This window comes from Arachis hypogaea, chromosome 15, assembly GCF_003086295.3.
Source record: "Arachis hypogaea cultivar Tifrunner chromosome 15, arahy.Tifrunner.gnm2.J5K5, whole genome shotgun sequence".
Taxonomy (NCBI): domain Eukaryota; kingdom Viridiplantae; phylum Streptophyta; class Magnoliopsida; order Fabales; family Fabaceae; genus Arachis; species Arachis hypogaea.
Window position 1 is genome coordinate 92,773,961 of NC_092050.1, and position 6,216 is coordinate 92,780,176.

The window sequence follows — 6,216 nt, forward strand, 5'->3', positions numbered from 1 at the left end:
AATGATTGGCATCTATAGGAACTTAGAATTTAGAAAGTGTTATTGATTCTCCTAGTTCAGAATGTTGATTCTTGAACACAACTACTTTATGAGTCTTGGCCGTGGCCCTAAGCACTTTGTTTTCCAGTATTACCACCGGATACATAAATGCCACAGACACATAATTGGGTGAACCTTCTCAGATTGTGACTCAGCTTTGCTAAAGTCCCCAATTAGAGGTGTCCAGGGTTCTTAAGCACACTCTTCTTTTGCTTTGGACCTCGACTTTAACCGCTCAGTCTCAAGTTTTCACTTGACACCTTCACGCCACAAGCACATGGTCAGGGACAGCTTGGTTTAGCCGCTTAAGCCAGGATTTTATTCCTTTAGGCCCTCCTATCCACTGATGCTCAAAGCCTTGGATCTTTTTTATTACCGTTGCCTTTTGGTTTTAAGGGCTATTGGCTTTTTGCTCTTGCCTTTTGGTTTAAAGAGCTTTTGGCTTTTTCTGCTTGCTTTTTCTTTTTCTTTCTCTTTCTTTTTTTTCGCCATTTTCTTTTTTTTTTTTTCGCAAGCTTTTGTATTCACTGCTTTTTCTTGCTTCAAGAATCAATTTTATGATTTTTCAGATTATCAACAACATTTCTCCTTTTTCATCATTCTTTCAAGAGCCAACATATTTAACATTCATAAACCACAATATCAAAAGACATATGCACTATTCAAGCATTCATTCAGAAAACAAAAAGTATTGTCACCACATCAAAATAATTAAACTAGTTTCAAGGATGAATTCGAAATCATGTACTTCTTGTTCTTTTGTAATTAAAGCATTTTTCTTTTAAGAAAGGTGATGGATTCATAGGGCATTCATAGCTTTAAGACATAGACACTTAAACACTAGTGATCATGTAATAAGACACAAACATAAATAAACATAAAGCATAATAAACGAAAAACAGTAAAATAAATAGACAAGGAGATTAAGGAATGAGTCCACCTTAGTGAGGGTTGCGTCTTCCTCTTCTTGAAGAACCAATGGTGCTTTTGAGCTCCTCTATGTCTCTTCCTTGCCTTTGTTGCTCCTCCCTCATAGCTCTTTGATCTTTTCTAATCTCATGAAGGATGATGGAGTGCTCTTGATGCTCCACCCTTAGTTGTCCCATGTTGGAACTTAATTCTCCTAGGGAGGTGTTGATTTGCTCCCAATAGTTTTATGGAGGAAGGTGTATCCCTTGAGGCATCTCAGGAATTTCATGGTGGGGAATTTCCTCATGCTCTTATTGAGGTCCATGATATCTTATTTGAATCCATCCTTTTTTTAGTGATGGGCTTGTCCTCTTCAATGAGGATGTCACCCTCTATGTCAATTCCAGCCGAATTGTAGAGGTGGCATATGAGGTGAGGAAAGGCTAACCTTGCCCAAGTGGAGGACTTGTCAGCCACCTTGTAAAGTTCTTGAGGTATAATCTCATGAACTTCCACCTCCTCTCCAATCATGATACTATGGATCATGATGGCCCGGTCTATAGTAACTTCAGACCGATTACTAGTAGGAATGATTGAGCGTTGAATGAACTCTAGCCATCCCCTAGCCACTGGTTTGAGGTCATGCCTTCTTAATTGAATCGGCTTGCCTCTTGAGTCAATTTTTCATTGAGCTCCTTCCTCACATATGTCTATGAGGACTTGGTCCAACCTTTGATCAAAGTTGACCCTTCTTGTGTAGGGGCGTGCGTTCTCTTCCATCATTGGCAAGTTGAATGCCAGTCTTACATTTTCCGAACTGAAGTCTATGTATTTTCCCCGAACCATGGTGAGCCAATGCTTTGGATTCGGGTTCACACTTTGATCATGGTTCCTAGTGATCCATGCGTTTGCATAGAACTCTTGAACCATTAAGATTCTGACTTGTTGAATGGGGTTGGTGAGAACTTCCCAACCTCTTCTTTAGATCTCATGTCGGATCTCCGGATACTTATTCTTTTTGAGCTTGAAAGGAACCTCAGGGATCACTTTCTTCTTAGCCACAACTTCATAGAAGTGGTCTTGATGGACCTTTGAGATGAATCTCTCCATCTCCCATGACTCAGAGGTAGAAGCAATTGTTTTCTCTTTCCTCTTTCTAGAGGTTTCTCTGGCCTTAGGTGCCATAAATGTTTATGGAAAACAAAAAGCTATGCTTTTACCACACCAAACTTAAAATGTTTGCTCGTCCCCGAGCAAAAGAAGAAAGAAAGAAGGAGAAGAAGAAAAAGAATGGAGGAGATAGAGGGAGAAGGTGTATTCGGCCAAGGGTAAGAAGAGAGGGTTGTGTTGTGTGAAAATGAAGAAGGAAAAAGGGGTTTATATAGGGGTGGGATGTGATTTAGGGTTCGGCCATTAGGGTTGGGTTTGGGAGGGAAAAGAGTTTGAATTTTGGAGGTAGGTGGGGTTTATGGGGAAGAGAGGATGGATGTAAGTGGTGAAGAGGTGATGGGAAAGAGTGATTGAGGTGATTGGTGAAGGGTATTTGGGGAAGAGAGTTATGAAAAGGTGTGAAGAGGAGAGAAGAAGATGTGGGGATCCTGTGGGGTCAAGGACTTAACATCCCTGCTCCAATTAGGCGTGTAAAACGCCCATGCTGTGCAATCCTGGCATTTAACGCCAGATTGCTGCTTGTTGCTGGCGTTAAACGCCCAAATGTTACCTGTTTCTGGCGTTTAACGCCAGGCAGATGCTTGTTTCTGGCGTTAAACGCCAGACAGATGCTTGTTTCTGGCGTTTAAATGTCAGACTGCTCTCCTCCAGGGTGTGCTATTTTTAATGCTGTTTTTCATTCTGTTTTTGATTTTTTAGTAGTTTTTGTGACTCCACATGATCATCAACCTAATAAAACATGAAATAACACAAGGAAAATAAAATAGATATAATTAAATAACATTGGGTTGCCTCCCAACAAGCGCTTCTTTAACGTCAATAGCTTGACAGTGAGCTCTCATAGAGCCTCACAGATGTTCAGAGCATTGTTGGGACCTCCCAACACCAAACTTAGAGTTTGACTGTGGGGGCTTTGGTTGACTCTGCAGTGAGAAAAGCTTTTCATACTTCCTCTCCATGGTTACAGAAGGAGATCCTTGAGTTTTAAACACAAGGTTGTCCTCATTCAGTTGAAGGACTAGTTCTCCTCTGTCCACATCAATCACAACTCTTGCTGTGGCTAGGAAGGGTCTTCCAAGGATGATGGATTCATCCTCTTCCTTCCTAGTGTCTAGGATTATGAAATCAGTAGGGATGTAAAGGCGTTCAACCTTTACTAACACTTCCTCTACTTGTCCATAAGCCTGTTTTCTTGAGTTGTTTGCCATCTCTAATGAGATTCTGGCAGCTTGTACCTCAAAGATCCCAAGTTTCTCCATTACAGAGAGTGGCATTAAGTTTATTCCTGACCCCAGGTCACACAGAGCCTTCTCAAAAGTCATGGTGCCTATGGTACAGGGTATTAAGAATTTGCCAGGATCCTGTTTCTTTTGAGGTAATTTCTGCCTATCCAATGCATTCAGTTCATTGGTGAGCAAGGGAGGTTCATCTTCCCAAGTCTCATTACTAAATAATTTGGCATTCAGCTTCATGATTGTACCAAGGTACTTAGCAACTTGCTCTTCAGTAATTTCTTCATCCTCTTCAAAGGACGAATACTCATCAGAGCTCATAAAGGGCAGAAAGAGGTTCAATGGAATCTCTATGGTTTCTAATTGAGCCTCAGATTCCTTTGGTTCCTCGAAGGGAAATTCCTTATTGGTCACTGGACGTCCCAGGAGGTCTTCCTCACTAGGATTCACGTCCTCCTCCTCCCTTGTAGGTTCGGCCATGATGGTTAAATCAATGGCCTTGCACTCTCTCTTTGGATTTTCTTCTGTATTGCTTGGGAGAGTACTAGGAGGAGTTTCAGTGACTCTTTTAATCAGCTGGCTCACTTGTGCCTCCAAATTTCTAATGGAGGACCTTGTTTCATTCATGAAATTTACAGTGGCCTTAGATAGATCAGAGACTATATTTGCTAAGCTAGATGGATTCTGCTCAGAATTCTCTATCTGTTGCTGAGTGGATGATGGAAAAGGCTTGCTATTGCTAAACCTATTTCTTCCATCATTATTAAAGCCTTGTTGAGGCTTTTGTTGATCCTTCCATGAGAAATTTGGATGATTTCTCCATGAGGGATTATAGGTGTTTCCATAGGGTTCACCCATGTAATTCACCTCTGCTATTGCAGGGTTCTCAGGATCATAAGCTTCTTCTTCAGAAGATGCCTCTTTAGTACTGTTGGATGATTCCTTCAATCCATTCAGACTCTGAGAGATCATATTAACTTGTTGAGTCAATATTTTATTCTGAGCCAATATGGCATTCAGAGTATCAATTTCAAGAACTCCCTTCCTCTGAGGCGTCCCATTACTCACAGGATTCCTTTCAGAAGTGTACATGAACTGGTTATTTGCAACCATGTCAATGAGTTCTTGAGCTTCTGCAGGTGTTTTCTTTAGGTGAATGGATCTACCTGCAGAATGGTCCAATGACATCTTTGATAATTCAGACAGACCATCATAGAATATATCCAGGATGGTCCATTCTGAAAGCATGTCAGAAGGACACTTTTTGGTCAGTTCCTTGTATCTCTCCCAAGCTTCATAGAGGGATTCACCTTCCTTCTGTCTGAAGGTTTGAACATCCACTCTAAGCTTGCTAAGCTTTTGAGGAGGAAAGAACTTGACTAAGAAAGCCATGACCACCTTATCCCAAGAGTTCAGGCCGTCTTTAGGTTGAGAGTCTAACCATATTCTAGCTCTGTCTCTTACAGCAAATAGGAAAAGCATAAGCCTGTAGACCTCGGGAGCAACCCCATTGGTCTTAACAGTATCACAGATATGCAAGAATTCAGTTAAGAACTGAAAGGGATCTTCGGATGGAAGTCCATAAAACTTGCAATTCTGTTGCATCAGAGAAACTAATTGAGGTTTCAGCTCAAAATTGTTTGCTCCAATGACAGGGATTGAGATGCTTCTTCCATGTAAATTGGAATTAGGTGCAGTAAAGTCACCAAGCATCTTCCTTGCATTGTTATTATTTTCGGCCATGTCTCCTTCTTTTTCGAAAATTTCTGTCAGATTTTCTCCAGAAAGTTGTGCTTTAGCTTCCCTTAGCTTCCTCTTCAGAGTCCTTTCAGGTTCAGGGTCAGCTTCAACAAGAATGTTCTTATCCTTGTTCCTGCTCATATGAAAAAAGAAAAAGAAGAAAACAGAAAAGAAGAGGAATCCTCTATGTCACAGTATAGAGATTCCTTATGTAAGTATAAGAAGAGAATAATGGAGGAAGGAAAAGATAAGAATCCAAACACAAGGGAGAGGAATGAGTTCGAATTCTTGGGTAAAAGAGGGGTGTTAGTAGATGAATAAATAATTAGAAAGAGATGAGGAGAAGAGAAATTCGAAAATTAAATAAATTAAAATAAAAGTATTTTTATTTTTAAATTGAATTTAAAATAAAAAATAAAAATTAAAGTTCAAAAATTAAGAAAGGAAAATTGAATCAAATTAAATTAAATTAAAAACAATTAGTTAATTTAAAAAGGAATTTTGAAAAAGAGGGAAAGGGATTTTCGAAAATTAGAGATAGAATTAGTTAGGTAGTTTTGAAAAAGATATGATTGAAATAGTAAACTCTTAAAATCAAACAAAAAGTCAAGTAGTTAATTGAAAAGGATTTGAAAATCAATTTTTGAAAAGATAAGAAGTTAGAAAAGAAGTTGGAAAACATTTTGAAATTGATTTTGAAAAAGATGTGATTGACATTTATTTTGAAAAAGATTTGAAAAAGAAATTAAAAAAGATTTGATTTTTGAAATCAAAGTTGATTACTTGACTAACAAGAAACTAAAAAGGTATTGTTCTAGAGTTTAAAGATTGCACCTTTCTTACTAGGCAAGTAACAAACTTAAAAATTTTGAATCAATCACATTAATTGTTAGCATTAATTTCGAAAATATGAAATAAAAATAAGAAAAAGATTTTGAAAATTCCATTTGAAATCTTCGAAAACCATAAAAGAAAAATGAAAAAGATTTGATTTTTGAAAAAGATTTGAAAAAAGATAGAATTTTTAAATTAAAAATTTGATTTGACTCATAAGAAACAACTAAATTTTAAAAAGTTTTGAAAAAGTCAACTCAAATTTTCGAAAATTATGAGTGAAATAAGGAAA

The 6,216-nt window shown here is 38.2% G+C and overlaps 1 non-coding gene across 1 annotated transcript; it reads left to right on the forward strand.

Annotated features, from left to right (window-relative positions):
* Window positions 1–4,592: 4,592 nt before the first annotated feature.
* On the forward strand, window positions 4,593–4,700 carry LOC112753503 (small nucleolar RNA R71). The gene has a single exon (XR_003177889.1). It is a non-coding gene; the product is annotated as a small nucleolar RNA R71 (small nucleolar RNA).
* Window positions 4,701–6,216: the final 1,516 nt, after the last annotated feature.